Source organism: Psittacula echo (assembly GCF_963264785.1).
Source record: "Psittacula echo genome assembly, chromosome: 3".
NCBI lineage: Eukaryota > Metazoa > Chordata > Aves > Psittaciformes > Psittacidae > Psittacula > Psittacula echo.
Window position 1 is genome coordinate 112924092 of NC_137736.1, and position 15705 is coordinate 112939796.

Consider the following 15705-nt stretch of genomic DNA (forward strand, 5'->3'; position numbering starts at 1 on the left):
AGTATGTGCAGGACACCTAGTTCTTTCCCATTCCTTTTAGCTGAAAGCACGATATAATTTTGAAGCCTAGTTCATTTGTAAGCTTACTTTAACACATCCTGAACCAGTAGAAAGTATATTGCTGTTTCATATTTTAATTAGCACAAATAATTGCTAATTTAATTGCCAATCTCATCAGTAAAAAGCCTTTAATAAGAAGATAAAGGCACTTATCTAAAGGAAGTTTTTATGCTCTTCCACAGTAAAATTCTCAAGGGTTATTTTCAAATAAATATTCTGTTAACCATTGCCAAGCTGTCTGAATCAAATGATTTTGCTTTTCTATTCCAAGGTTAGATGTTCGTTCTGCTTCTTCCCACCATTTTCTCTCCCTGTAGAAAGCATAACAGTGAAGTAAAAGACTCAATCAAATAAGGTTAATAGATTTTGAAATTAGAAGGAACATTATGATCTTTAATATCATGAATCCTTAAATAACATAGGCCATAAAAACTCACCCAGCAATTCCTGCATTCAACCTACAATAGCTCTTCAAATTTTAGCACATCTATTGGAAAATTATCAAGTCTTGCTGTAGAGACTTCTAGAGAGATAAAATTCAGTATGTTCTTGTTTGTTTTATTTGGTAAATTACCCTAAAAGCTTAAACCATGTACTGGAAAGCTTTGGTCAGACTTTGATATTGCTTTTCACGATAAACAGTTATCAGAAGTCATTTCCCATGTTGTTACTTGTAGATCATGGGCAAATCGGCTCTTAATTCCTTTTTGAACATATTGCATGCATATTTATTGCTATTGTCCTTACTATAAAAATGCTTTCCAGATATACATAATTAGTAATGCTCTTCCCTGAGATGTCTCCAATATTTTTTTTCATTGTGGATGTCAAAATGGAACCCAGGATTTTTACTAACACATGCAGTGGTGATATTTGCTATTTACTCCTTAATACTCTGCTGCTTATATTTCAAAGATTTGAAAATATGGCTTTTTCTTAACTAGACAGTTGCCCATAGGTTATCTTTCAGTATAAGTAAGTTCTCGATAGTGTCATCTCATTCCCCTGTTAAGAGTTTATAATCTTAGATATATGGAGTTTGACTTACTTCTGTTAATTAATGTTTTGTCCAATGGAGATCACCTTGCCAAGCAATCCAGACTGATCTGTAAAAGAGATCTGTCATCATTATTATTTGCCAGTCTAGAAAGTTTACTCCATTGACAAACTGCTTCACTGATTTCTTTCCCATAAATTTGCTAGAAATTTTGAACTGCTATGAAGCAAAGCTGAAATGTCTGCAGCAGGATTGTATCTGGGAAATGATGATGCATTGGCAAATTGTTTTCATTTTTATATTTAACTATTCTTATCCACTTTTAATGATCTACTTTTATGTTGTGAAATTCTTTTTTTTTAGCCACTGTGGTACAAAAATTAAATAAAATATCTTGCCAGCATCTATTATACATACTGAGATTTTTTTGGCATCCAAAATTATCATATCATGTTTGACAGAGTTAAATAAAAATTACATAAATTCTTTTTAATTGTCATGTATTATTTCAACATCCTTTTATTTTTATATGAATCCCTTCCATATTAGACATTCAATTGGACTTACTAGGGCTTTGAATACACTATGTTTTACTGATTGTGCACCAAAATGGAAGAAGAACTGATTTTAAATATAAGAGAGATAAAAAGAACATTCACTATGAAGAATAGAAAAGCCATCAATAGCTTAACTATATTTGGGGAATAAATGGCAATTTCAAACAATGTATATCTTAGAAAAATGTGCTCTTATACGAAAATTTGGAAAGTGAAAAAAATAAATGCTTTTCCATACATGGTTTTAACAGCATTAGGCATATGTGTGGCTGGATCATTTATTACAAGTATTGGGCATTTTCATAAAAATCTATTACTTTAGCCTATTCCAGATGAAAAGTATGAGTTACGCTATTACTCAGACTTGTTTTCCCGGATGCATGTATAACATCAGTGCCAATATAAGTAAAATATGAGCCATTCTTCATGCATGATTTGTTATATCATTTTTTTCAGTATATTTTTCTTTATGAAATTTGGCTGATTACAGATGCCTATGGCCATATTCAATCACTGATCATATTAGCATTTCTGATGGTTTGTTTGGAGATTTGTAAGTGCCTGCAGTTTTTCAAAAGGTAGTGTATTTCATAAATTGTCAATGTTGCAAAGTGTTTGTTTAGATTTGTATTCTGGAAAGCAAAACAACATCTCATTTCTTATGGTAACACCAGTTTTCTTCAAGTTAATACTGAGGAAATTCCTTCAGCTTAAGTGGTAGGAAACATTGTTTTTTCTCTGCTGAGTTTTTAGGACTGGTAGCTCTATTCATCAGTGAAGAAAGCCTGTAGGTCACTAAAGATTAAAACTATAAAATAGAACTTTTCATCTTCATTTTTTTTAGAAAGCAGTGTTACTTGAGAAAAGCATATACCATCAAGACAATAAAACACTGTTTCCTTCAGCTTTGTAGTGACTCTTGTTCATTTTCATATAAAGTAAAAAATTTTTTACTTACTACATGCCATAGTATGAGCGCTACACAATTTCACAATATAAAATTTAGCTTAAGAAAAATATTTCCTTTAATTTTGCATTATTTTAACAAAATTATTTCTCCTGGAGTTTTATTAAATTTTAATTAAAAATATTCAGAACATATGCATAATTAAAATTTCTTTTAAACAGGTTAAAAACCAGAATACATAAAAGACTGTTACCATTATTTCAAACACTAAAAATAATCCCACACCCAGGGCTGTCCATAATGTTTAGAGGTTTCAATTTAAAAGCTATTGTAAATGTGGCATTCACCCTTAATTAGTTATTTCTTACTTGAGGATAATTATTCTTTCTTCAGCTGAGGCAGCAATTTTATCATATTGATGTAATCCAAATATGGCAAAAAATGTATTTATTATTCTTGCTTGGACAGATAACTTGAGGAGACTGTACGTAGAAAATGTCATAAGTAATATGGCATGTAAAGTAATAATATTTTCTCTTTGAGGCAAATCCACAATCTGCCACAGTGTTTACTAAGTTCCTTCCTCAAATCAAGCTTTCTTCTGATTTCATTCATCATAGTGATTTGTGTCCATTAATTATTCTTACTAGAAACAAAACAAGCAAAAAAAAACCCAACAAACCCAAACCAGATCCTAAAGGTGCAGTATTTAATATTTTCATTTTTTTCAAAACTAGTAGTTATATGTTAAAGGGAAATGTTGCATTATTACTTGGAGAGCATTAATTTAATGCTGAAGTATGAATCTTTGACTATCAAATATACCACTGAGACTAGGCAATTGATAGGTATCTGAACTACTTTTGTTTGTTTGTTTGTTTTATTTTCTTTTGGTGTTTTTTTTTCCCATAATTTCTTTATGACACATTAGTGTCATAGTGTCTAACTCACAAGAGCTTTATTACCCTTGAGCCATGTCTAAATTCATCAGTTCATCTAATATCCCGTTTCCAACGATAACAAAAAAAAGCTGTAGTTGGAGAGAGGTATGAAGCTCTGTAGAAGATTCTGCCCACCAGGTAGATCTCCACCCAATTTCAAGACCCAGAAGAATTTAGTTTTCTATTCTCCTCCACATGAGGAGAATACAGGAAGTAGTTGTACAATCTCGGTAAATGTCAAATATAATTTTGAATCTCAGCCTTAATGGCCTTGTCTTCACCTTCAGAAAAGACAAGATTCTGGATACCTACACTTTTAGCCACTCTACTAGAAGCTAATGGAAATAAATAATTTGGCTTCCTAGCAATACCTAATTTCCTTGACTGCAACTTCAAATTTGAGGCATTCCAGCCAATTCACTGACTCTTTTCCAAACTCTTGAGCTTCATAAAAAAAAAAAAAATCTTGATTTTTTTATACCTTTGGTTACTTATAATAATTTCAGCCATCTTAATTTATAATAGCCTGCAGTAACTTATGCTGCTTCCAATTATGTTCACTAGAGATATCTTTAGCTAAAATGACCTCATATAACTTGCTGTTAAATCATATTGGTTTACTTTTTGCCTTCCAGTTCTCCTTTTTTGTCATGTGATTTTTTGTGTGATTTTTTTTGTTAGATTTATATTCTGTATGTAAGGGTTGATTTTTTTTTTTTATTTTACTTCTTTTATTGTACTTTATTTGTTTTTAACTGCTGTACAATCACTCCCCATGTAGTCACTTGCATTGCACATTTCCTGAAGGATAGTTTACTCCGTGTCAGAAATAGATTAAGCTATCTCACAGATCCTTAAAAAGAACAAAGTGTACACACAAGGCACTATTAATGACTAATTAGTGTCTCATAAATTTTTTATATTTTAAATTTCCAATAATAACTCACACTGCAAGAATAATGGTCTGCTCCCTTCATCTCCACTATGTGGAAATTTGTGAATATTCAGAGGCAAATGGAAATAGATGAGCTAGATGGTGGTACTTTACAGTCATGAAGACTGGGAGACTATGAAGAAAAAGAATTGATTATAAAAGACGAAAACATAAAAGATGAAATACTTAAACAGGGGAAGTTTAGATTGGATCTAAGGAAGAAATTCTTTACTGTGAGGGTGGTGAGGCACTGGAATGGGTGGCCCAGGGAGGTTGTGAATGCTCCATCCCTGATGGTGTTCAAGGCCAGGTTGGACGAAGCCTTGGGTGGCATGGTTTAGTGTGAGGTGTCCCTGCTCATGGCAGGGGGGTTGGAACTAGATGATCTTAAGGTCCTTTCCAACCCTAACTGTTCTATGATTCTGTGATTCTATATTTCCATTAGTTCATTAGCATACTTGCTAGTGTTATGTACAGTTTGACCAGCCATTTTTTATACAAACTTGAATTCTCCCATCACACTTTCTTTTTTCCTGTATATTTGAGAAATTTGTTATAACTCTGAATATATCCCTTTTTTCCCTCCTTATTATTTCGCAGACTATAGCTGTTTGAAGGTCAGTTGGTATAATGACATGATCCTGTTTTTTCTCCCTGCTACTTCTTCCTTGTGCAATGGCATTTTAGGATTAGAAGAGGCTCTTTCCTATCTTCTCAGCAGTAAACACAGCTAAATATTTTATAAGAAGCAGGAGTTCCTGCAAGGTTTAAGTAGAATGTTCTGCAAACGCACCTCTGTACATTTACTCTTGTATCTCCTGACGTGTGCAAGAAAACCATTTCCTTGGATTTTTGACAACTTCCACTTTGAACTTCTTCCTTTATGATGCCTGCATATTTCAACAGCCTCTGCATATACCACTTCTGCCTACACTGAGCAGCTGAGCCTTTGTTATGTTTGGAATTATGAAAGGCTTACCATATCCTTCGGATCTTCATCATGATACAAGATTGGAACTAGATGATCTTAAGGTCCTTTCCCCTAAATATTTTATAATTCTATGATTGCAACTAATGTAGATATACTTAGTAGGAATAATATTTAGTACAACCACCTAGAGCCAGCTTCCACCATCCTATTTACATTAATTAACCCCTTCCTCTGCCCATGTGCCTGAGATATTGCCAACTCAACATAAAAGTGAAAGAATATGCTTCTACATAAAACAGGCATGTCTGTTCTTTTGAAACATTAATGACAAATTAGTTGGTCGTTCTTAATCAGTGCCCTGTAGACAGACACAGAAATACACACATACTGTTCAAGAATCTTCATCAGGGAAGGAGTTTGTCTGGATTTTACAGGTGAGGGGTGGACCTGATCATTTACGATCTGAAAGCCTTGACTCTGTTGTTCTTCCCACACTCCACCTAACTTTGGAAAGTAGCACAAGAAATCAAGTGCTGCTCCCTTCTCTCTGTCCAAATTCTTGGCTGCAGTCTTCCATCAATTTGTTTACCTGATGCCTCCAGAAAGAGTGAGAGTGTCTTTGCAGTAACTCACAGAGCCAGTTTATGATGCAAAGTCCATTAATGCCATTGACATACAAGAATATTTTAGGTAAGTAATATGCAAGTTTAAAAAAATATTTTGTAAAGATTAATGTTTTTCTCCTTACTTCATTAACCTAAAATTAATGATATGACCTGTTCTCTAATAGAAGGAGCTAAATACTTCTGACAGCTTAGCAAAGTACTTGATGCTGATACCCATAGCTTCGTTGGTAGGCCACATCAACTACAAATGCTTTCAGACTTCAGCCTTACATATTTCATGATGCATCGTCATCAGTCTCCAACAACTGTGCCAGGGATTTCACACACTATGTATTAGCTGGAAAAGCATATGCACTGCAATCCAATTGCACACACTTTTACAAAAGAAATGCATGCATCTAGTGTCTGTACTGTTGAAGAAAAAAAGAAAAGACAATTTAAGATGTCGGGTAAACACGCAAATGTACTGTAACTCATAGGCCCCCACAGGTCCTTTGGGTGTAGGATGGAAAAGAACACAGATGAAAATGGGGAAGTGGGGAAGCTAGGAACAAGGAGAATGAAGAAAAGAAGGAAAGAGAAACATTTTTTTCTTCTTCCTTTTAACCTTACAGCAGTATATTAATTTCAAAGTAATTATATAGCACCAGTCTGAATAATACATGTAGTTAAAAGTAGAGTAGGGCTCTTTAAAAATGACCATTTGGCAGAGGAAACCAAAGTATAACTGAGTTTGAGATATGGCATCAACACATGAAAGTAAGAACTTTGGGATGACTGTTCTTTGGCTGATGGTAAAATCCACCTTCCCTCCTCAGTATTATAGAGTAGCCATTTTCAATGCAGCACTAATTAGCTTGCTGCAGAGATCTAGTAAAGTGCTTGGAGAAGAGTTCATCCTATTAGCAACTAAATAGTTGATAAATAGTTGCCTTCCTGAAAATGAAGAAGAATAACTTCTTGGATAAACTTACAGGTAAAATGAACACCTTGATTTTTGGATGGTTTTCGTGAGTTCCAAATATTCCGTGCTTTTAAAAAAATGCGAAGTTGTAGTAAAAATAAATATTTTAAAATAAATCTGTAATCCTGACAATAAGCAGAACAACAGTACTCAGTATATAAACTTAAAATTGATGATTAAATATTTATAGAGCTTTTTCCCCAAGAGAATTTTCAGTATGTGTCTTTTTAACTGGCATAGACAAAAGCTGTTAACTCTTTTCCTAGAGACCAAAAGTTTTTTTGGCCAGTAAGGGAAAGAAATGATGAATTCTCCTGACTCAAACTTAGCTTTATCTCAGACACATCTGGGTTGCGCAGGTGTTAGAAGTACCAGAAGATGGGACAGGCAGTGTGATGGGTGATGCACAGCTAGGTCCAAGGGACAAACAAGGGAAGAGAAGGCTTATGTTTTCTAACATTGAGGTCAACTTTATCCCAATAGTTTGCAGTCCAAAGTAAATACTCTCATCAAACTACAATTTAGGATCTGTAATAAATATGAAATCATATGTTTCTGAAGACTAGATCCTTATGAAAAATGATTCAGCAGTTTTGCTCAGTTTTTCTGTAATTTTTAAACATCCTATCAAAGTGTTATGAGGTGACTTAGAATTTCAAGTAAATGAATAAAGTCCTAGGGACCGTGTATGCTAATCACTCCTTGGTTGACAGGGCTAATTACTGATAAATATTACTGTTATTTTAATTATACTCAATTTTCAGTGGTATCCATACACCTTAGAAACTGGCCTAACTTATGTCACTGCACAGCTTCACCTGGCAAATGGGAATGCAGTGCTTTCCTATTTTAACTTATAATTTCAGCAGCTGTTTTTTTAGCAGCTATTAATATGATGGAATATTTTTGCTTCAGCAGACCCCTTCCATTGTCCTCATGAAGCACTTTTGATTTTCTGGTTGACAGGACTACATGACTGTGCTTATGCATTGCAAACAAGAGTACTTGATTTTAGTACAGAACAGCACATAGCATAATAAAGCACAAAGAAAAGTTAGGGAGGTCTTATTGGAACAGAAATGGAAAAAGGCACTGCATCTCTCATTGGTCCTGTAGTGGAATAGTCTGCCAGACAATGTTCTTCCAGCAGAAAGGCTGTGGTCAGTCAAAGATGCAATCAGATGTTATCCTTAGATGGATAATATCATATTTAATGTGCTGAAATGCTATATCTCTTTTCAAATGTCTCAGGAGCATTTAGGCTCCAATATGGGGAACACAGCTGCAGTGCAACATTATGTGAAATCTAAAATGGGAGGATTGGAAACTTGTACTTTGGTACAGAACTGTCTTCAAGGGAGTCAAAACATTACTGCCAATTAGCATGCTAGAACAGGAATGCCCTTTTAAACTGCCAGCTTCTGGAGAAAATTCCATAAAAATCTTATTGTTGCTACTGATTGCATAATCCTTCACTGAAGATTTTAGAAAGATCTTTCTTTTGCTGCTTTATGACTGTTAGTTCACTGAAGAAGGATTTTTTTTTCTGTATTCTCCTGCTTTTAACAAGCAATTTATGTCCAGAGTATAGACTAACAAAACAATGCAGGAAACTGCATACGTTCATAAGTGAAAATCTTCGATAGAATCCTCTAGGAAAAAATACCAATGTAAAAAGAAAACTCACAGCAGTGAAGTAATTAGTCCCATCTCTTGCCATGGATCAGAAATTAAATAGAAATGGATAAAAGCATTATCTAGAAATGTAGAAAATTCTTATTTTGCATTTCTTCAACATTCAGCAACTACAGACAATGCATTCTTTTGCAACTTAGTGCATGTTTCTACAGTTAATTGAACTTCTGGAGCTTTTCTTTTTATCAAATACTAAAGACAGGGCACAGTCACATAGAAAAAAAAAAAAGTTGCTCCATATTTGTGCTGGTTGTGACTGGGGTAGGGATAATTTTCTTCACAGTATTTAACGTGGGATTATGTTCTGCATTTGGGATGAAAACAGTATTGATGATACAGAGCCAAGGCCTTTTCTGCTCTTCACACAACCCTATCAGCGAGTAGTGCTGGTGCACATATATACTCTTCGTGGGGGTGCACAAGGAGCTAGGAGGGGGCACAGCCAGGACAGCTGATCCCAACTGGCTAAAAAGATATTCCATACTATATGGCATTGAGCTCGGCATATAACATGAACTCAGCTTAACATGAGCCGGCAGTGTGATCTTGCAGCCCAGAAAGCCAACCGTATCCTGGGCTGCATTAAAAGGAGCGTGACCAGCAGGTTGAAGGAGGTGATCCTGCCCCTCTACACTGCTCTCATGAGACCTCACTTGGAGTATTGTGTGCAGTTCTGGTGTCCTGAAAAGGACATGGAACTGTTGGAACAAGTCCAGAGGAGAGCCTTGGGTGACATGGTTTAGTGGGAGGTGTCCCTGACCATGGTAGGGGGGTTGGAACTAGATGATCTTAAGGTCCTTTCCAACCCTAACTATTCTATGATTCCATAAAACAGAGGAAAGAAGAAATTGGGGATGTTCACATGGTTGGCATCTTGTCTACCCGAGTAACTGTTACACATGATGGAGCCCTGCTTTCCTGGAGATGGATGAACAGCTGCCTGAAAATGGGAAGTGTTGAATGAATTCCTAATTTTGCTTTGCTTCTGTGCATGGCTTTTGCTTTACCCATTAAACTGTCTTTATTTCAACCCATGAGTTTTCATATTTTTTACTCTTCTGATACTCTCTCTCATCCCATCAGGAGTGGCTGTCTGGTGTTTAGTTGCTGGCTGGGATTAAATGACAGTATAAAACATGAAGAAACATAAAGAATGCCACATCCTACAAAGTCTTATGTGCATCTGCAATGCACTGACTTCCCTATGCATCTTATAAACAGTGCAGCTCATGTAAAAATTGTGGCTAAAAATATTAATATATCTTAAAGGTATAAAGCCTTTTAGAATTTGTTAAATTTTTCCTGATCCTACAATGGGTAAGGAGCCTTCACTGTATCTTCATAGGTTAAGTGATCAAGCAGTTTTGATCTTGAAAACTTTTGTAGTGGAGTTTTCACAGGAGACAGCATGCAAATCTGCTCCAATGAAATTTTTCATAGTTTTTATGAACTATTGTATTTTATGGGCCTGGAGTCATGCTTAAAAACTAATAAAGTAAATCTGGCAAATACTTTCACATCTTGAGGTACAGAATTTTTTAAACAACAGCAACACCCTTGCGATGCAGGTTTTTACATGAAATTAAGTGGAATTTGTCTGCATATAGCAACAGTAATACTAATCCAAGAATGTAAGTAAAGAGACAAGAATCAGGTAAAATGTTATATTCACTGATGTTAATTTTTTGTTTGACATCAGATTTGGCTGTTACTTTGAGCTTCATGTTCTGCAGTTGAATATGAAATTAGACAGTGTAATCAGTTTTTCTGCTGAGAAACTACAAATGAAATTTTCTACCTGAATATTTCCTCCTTTCCTCTAACTCTTGGCTGTCCTACACCACTTCTAGACATTAATGAAATCAAGGAAACATATGAAGAAAAGTATTATCTAGCTTAGTTTAAGGTATGGTAGTGTATCACAAACAACTTAAGTTTTTGACACAGGAGTAAATCCTTTTGAATAAGACAAATTACTTTATATTTCTGTAGCATTAGTCTATTAATTAGGTTAGCTGCTTAAGTATTTCTAACTTTTATTGAGGAAGTGTTTTCCTTTTCATATATATTGCACTCCATGTATGCCCACCCTCATGTCCTCTTTCAGTATTGAAAGTTCAGAAACTTGAATATCTGTTTCTGCTCTCCAGTATCTTTCCTTTCATCAGTTTATTTAGCCACTGTTTTTCACTGTTGTGTTCCATCATCTCTTTCAAATTCTGCTACCCAATCATTTTCTTCATTTTTGTCTTCCTTCTGGCAATTCTCATTGCGCTTAGAAACTGTTGCCTCTGCTGTTTTCTTCATTTGTTTTTTGGTAAAAAAAGATTTCATTTTGATAACTATAGTTATGGAGTGGCTATATTAAACCTATACATGAAAGTACAGTTTCCTGAATTCTAGTGGTTGTATTAAAAGGGAGTTATGCCAAGCGACTTGATGTTTTAACAAAATAAAATTTAAAACCCCATCTTCATTGATCCTTACATTGGTTTTAATACCAAGACCTCTATTTTTTTTCAATTACCAAAATATTGATGCTATTCTACAGAATAGCAGGTATATAGTTTTTTCCCTTAACTCTTGGAAAGCTAAGTTACAGCAGCTTGCCTGAAGTCAACAAGAAATTTTACAAAAACCTGTTAACTGCAGATGTGGAAGGGTGAAGGCTTATTAAATTATATTTATGGCTGAAAAAAGGCAAATAAAACAATGGGTTTTTTTAAGATTTCTTTTTTTTTTTCCAGAGCAATACAAATAAGGATCGTTTTTACTTCACTGTGTTTCTTAAACATGTGTTTGCTTATGGTTCCTTCGCAACTGAAATGATAGGAAAGCTCTCCAGAGCATTATAGATACTGATATAAGCAAGAGTTATTAACAGTCCTAGCCTTTGGGAAAAGGCTGTCTTATCAAGCCATGAAGTTTGAGTTTATTCTGACTACTCCATGTCCACTGGCTCGTGAAGGGTTGCTGACCTCCTGTCAGGTTTTCATCTGAACAGTCAGCTTCCAAAAGCTGTGCTTATGTCCCAGTAAAAGGAGTTTATCAGGTTTTCTTTACTTTCCCTATATAATAGGAACAATAAATAAGTCAGGCCTGTTAGTCTTGAGGATGTTTTAGAAAGTAAACTTACTAGGGGGAATTTATTTTAGATGCTAGGTACCAAATGGCCATGTGGAAAACATTAGCATATTGTCTATAATAATTAAAGTACCTTTCAAATGCAGTCTTGCCTGTTTATAATGAACGCTGCACATTTTGAGAAAAAAATATGGTGTTGCTAGTTTTATAATGTTCTCTAATGTAACTGAGTGGGATGAAAAACTCAAATACAACAGATTTTTTTGGCCAGAGGTGGATATGGTAATGTAATAATGTTCTCAGATTAGTCTGTATTGGACAGAGTTTCAAAGACTGAATTGCCTCAATGGACCATTCTTGAAACCTGCTCCTAAGAGCTTTCCACTTTACCGCTTTCCAAGGTGTGTAGGGAATCCTTGTTCTGGCAATGGTGCCCTCATACCTCAAGCACCACAACAGCCTTAGTGCAGTCACACCAGTCCCTATTTGTGTCCCTCACTGTTGGCCCTGACAACAGTCAAAACTCATTACTGTAGCTCAATAAAAAAACAGCCATTTCTTTCACACTAACATATAAGGATGATCATGCACCTCAGTAGCCAAGGGTAACCCATTAGAAATACACCAATACATTGCACTAAGAAAATTGACGGCATTATCTAAAACAGCATAATGAAAAGAAACACATGAATGCAAGCTTTGAAATCAAAATATCGGGCTATGGTTCTGTCATGAAGTGACATGAAGTGCCTGAGGATTTTAGAGCTCTTGGAAACCAGTCCATAAATGGATTATTCAAAAATAAAAGAAGTGGTGGATTTTTACCACCCAAATGTCTAACTTTCATCCTCTGATCACTGTAACATTTACATTAAAGAGAAAATTAAGCAGCTTGCATTGTCTACTATTCAGAGATTGTCTGTAAGGGAGATTGTCTTTAATGGTGTCCTGTTAAAAGACCACTTACTTGAGGTTCTTATCAAATATAAAGGTGTCACTTGCCACAGCCATTTTTGGATATTGACAGATGTGTCTAATAAGGAGGGACAAGGTACAAATCTACATTATTATTATTTTTATTTGATCTGTAATCTGTTCAATTTAGTAATCCCTGGACTTGATGCTTTTGAACATTGATGTAAGCCTGCAATGCCCTTACTGACCTAGATGGCACCAAATGTCTCTGTATGCGCTGAAAAATTCTTCCTTTTGCCATTTATTTTAACAGTGTCCCATGAGGGACTTGTTGCCTACTAAAATCTTTAGGAACTGAGAAGGAAAATGAAGGGTTGAATATGTTTTTCCTCATGTAATTTTCTCTGTCTCTGTATTTTGCCTTCTGACTGCAAAGAGGCAGATAGTTTTAAGTACACAAATGATATGTGTGTGCATGGGGAAACAGCAAGCATAAGGTGAAGAAATTTTCTGAATGCCAGAAATACGAATGGTGAGTCAAAAAGTCCAATGTCATGCAAAATTAAATCTGTAAAAAAAAATCCCATAAAATTTTACTTCCATTAAAACTTATCATAAGCATAATTGAAGACATTTAACAATCTAGTACAGCGAACATCCAGTCTCCTAAAAATGATCTGTTCTACAAATAATTACCACTTGGCTGAACCGTTGTTTATGGCTATTAAATAATTATTCAAGTGTACAGCTTATGATACTTCAATGTTCTGTACCTCCTGTTGAAGAAGATCAGGTTAAATGTTAAATATGCACATATAAATTCAATTCATTTACCATATTCTGGAATGGTAATAATCATCAAGAGAAATGGTCAGTTTGCTGCTTCTGCTTCATTACCATTTCTTTTATGCAAAGGAAAAATACTACAGTGGTAGGTTTAATTTCTTAACTTTATGACTGAAACTTTCCTTTTTTTCAAGGATAACAGGTGACATATTGTCGTGGTTTAAGCCAGTCGGCAAGTCAGCCACGCAGTTTCTACTCTCCCAACCCCCCCTCAGAGGGATGAGGAGGAGAATCGAAAGAATGTAACTCCCACGGGCTGAGATAAAAACAATCCAGTAACTAAGATATAACACAAATCACTACTGCTACCACCAATAATAATAATGATAAGAGAAATAACAAGGGAAAAGAACATGATACCACCTGCTGAAAATGAGCCCGACAGAGCAGAGAATGTGCCCTTCCGGGAAACTCCCAGTTACATCCCCTGGCATGATGTGCTGTGGTATGGAATACCTCTTTGGCTAGTTTGGGTCAGGTGTCCTGTCCCTGCTTCCTCCCGGCTTCCCCTCCTCCCTGGCAGAGCATGAGACTCACAAAGTCCTTGGTCAGAATAAACATTGTGACCAGCAACTGAAAACATCGGCTTTATCAGTATTATCCCCAGGTCGAAAGTCAAAAACACAGTGCTGCACCAGCTACTAGGAAGGAGAAAAAGTGACTGCTGCTGCTGAACTCAGGACACATATATAATAATAAAATCTGTGTCTGAACTAATCAAAAGAATTGAAAGAAGAGTATCAATGAAATAAAGTACTGATTCTTTCTTTGATAGCCATGTTTGTCTCTCAGCATTCCTTGATTATTATTTTTGGGCTTACTAGGGTTTTTTTTTGTAAAATACTCTACCTCCGGTTAACAAAAACGTAGCATTCTTCAAAGATTAAGACACTCTTTCTTGATATGAGCATGCTGTTCTCAACTAATCCAGACTGTTCTGTTTCTCATTTTTCACTGCTATCATCCAAGTGTGACGCTTCTTTAGAAGCTGGCGGCTAGTGGTCAACTGAATCTCAAGAGGAATTCAATTTACATATTGTTTGTTTTGGGTTTCATTATTACAAAGCAATAGGTATTATCATGTCAACCACTTCATGTTTAAGACTCACTATATGACACAGAATTTTTTGCAATACAAACAAGCCTGGGAGTTTACAGCTACATGATTTGTGTGATTTGTATTCCTGCACTTAGATTTTAACTTAGCAGTCCCCAGGGTAAAGCAGATTTTTTATCATTTTGGGGGAACAAGGAAGAGAAAACAGCACAAACTTTATACATAAGTATAAAGCATAGTAGACCCCTATTTACAACCTCTTGACTTGCTTTTTTTTTAGGTACTCACACACTCAGAAGAGCACACATCCTTTAGTGTAGGAATGGTGAGTCCAGTTAGTCCATCATTATGCAGATGCTGTTGAGCTACTTCATGGAGTGTTCCTTATGCCTTCAGATGTTGTTCTTGCTAAAGACATCCTGTAAAATAACTGCAGTTAAAATCACAAGGTTACAGTTTTTCATTTATTACAAGCCAAGACTCACCACAAATGTTTTTTACTATATTTAGAACAGAATTACAAACTTAGTGGGAACCAGAAAACTCATAAAAATGGAAATGCAAACATTAGAAGAAATTAGCATGGCTTGTCTTAAAAAATCATATAATTAGCTGTACATCTCAGCTTCAGGCAAGCCATACTTTATTTATATAGCAACTTAGTGGTTTAGTTTTTTGAAAGGTAGTTAAGAAAAAATTGCATCATTTATTTTCTTGTCTTTCTCCAAATCAGTCAATGCCATGGTATGTTTCAAATCCTTCAATATCCAGCAAATCATATTTACCTTATCTTACCATATGGGCTGTAGTATTTTATTATTCTCATGCAGAGCTGACACTGAGCATTTTTGACAAAAAGTAAGCAATTTCATTGCTTGGAACAATTTTGTCCAAACTAGCATGTACTTTTGAAAGAAATTTTCTGTGCTACACTTAAGAGAGAATGAATGCAACAGCAATGATCAGAAAACAATAACATATAACTTCCTTCCTTTTTAAATTAAACTCTTCTTCTCATAATCAAACAAAGGTCCCATTGAACACAGTGGAATCTCTGATTTGAAAAGAGAGGAAAGAAATTTAAGGTCTGGAGGTAGCAATTTGTTTAAGGTGATAAGAGTCAAGTAAAAGATATTTCTGTGAACTTGTAACTGGGGTCTTTCATATATGGCTTGCATGTGAAGGAAAGCA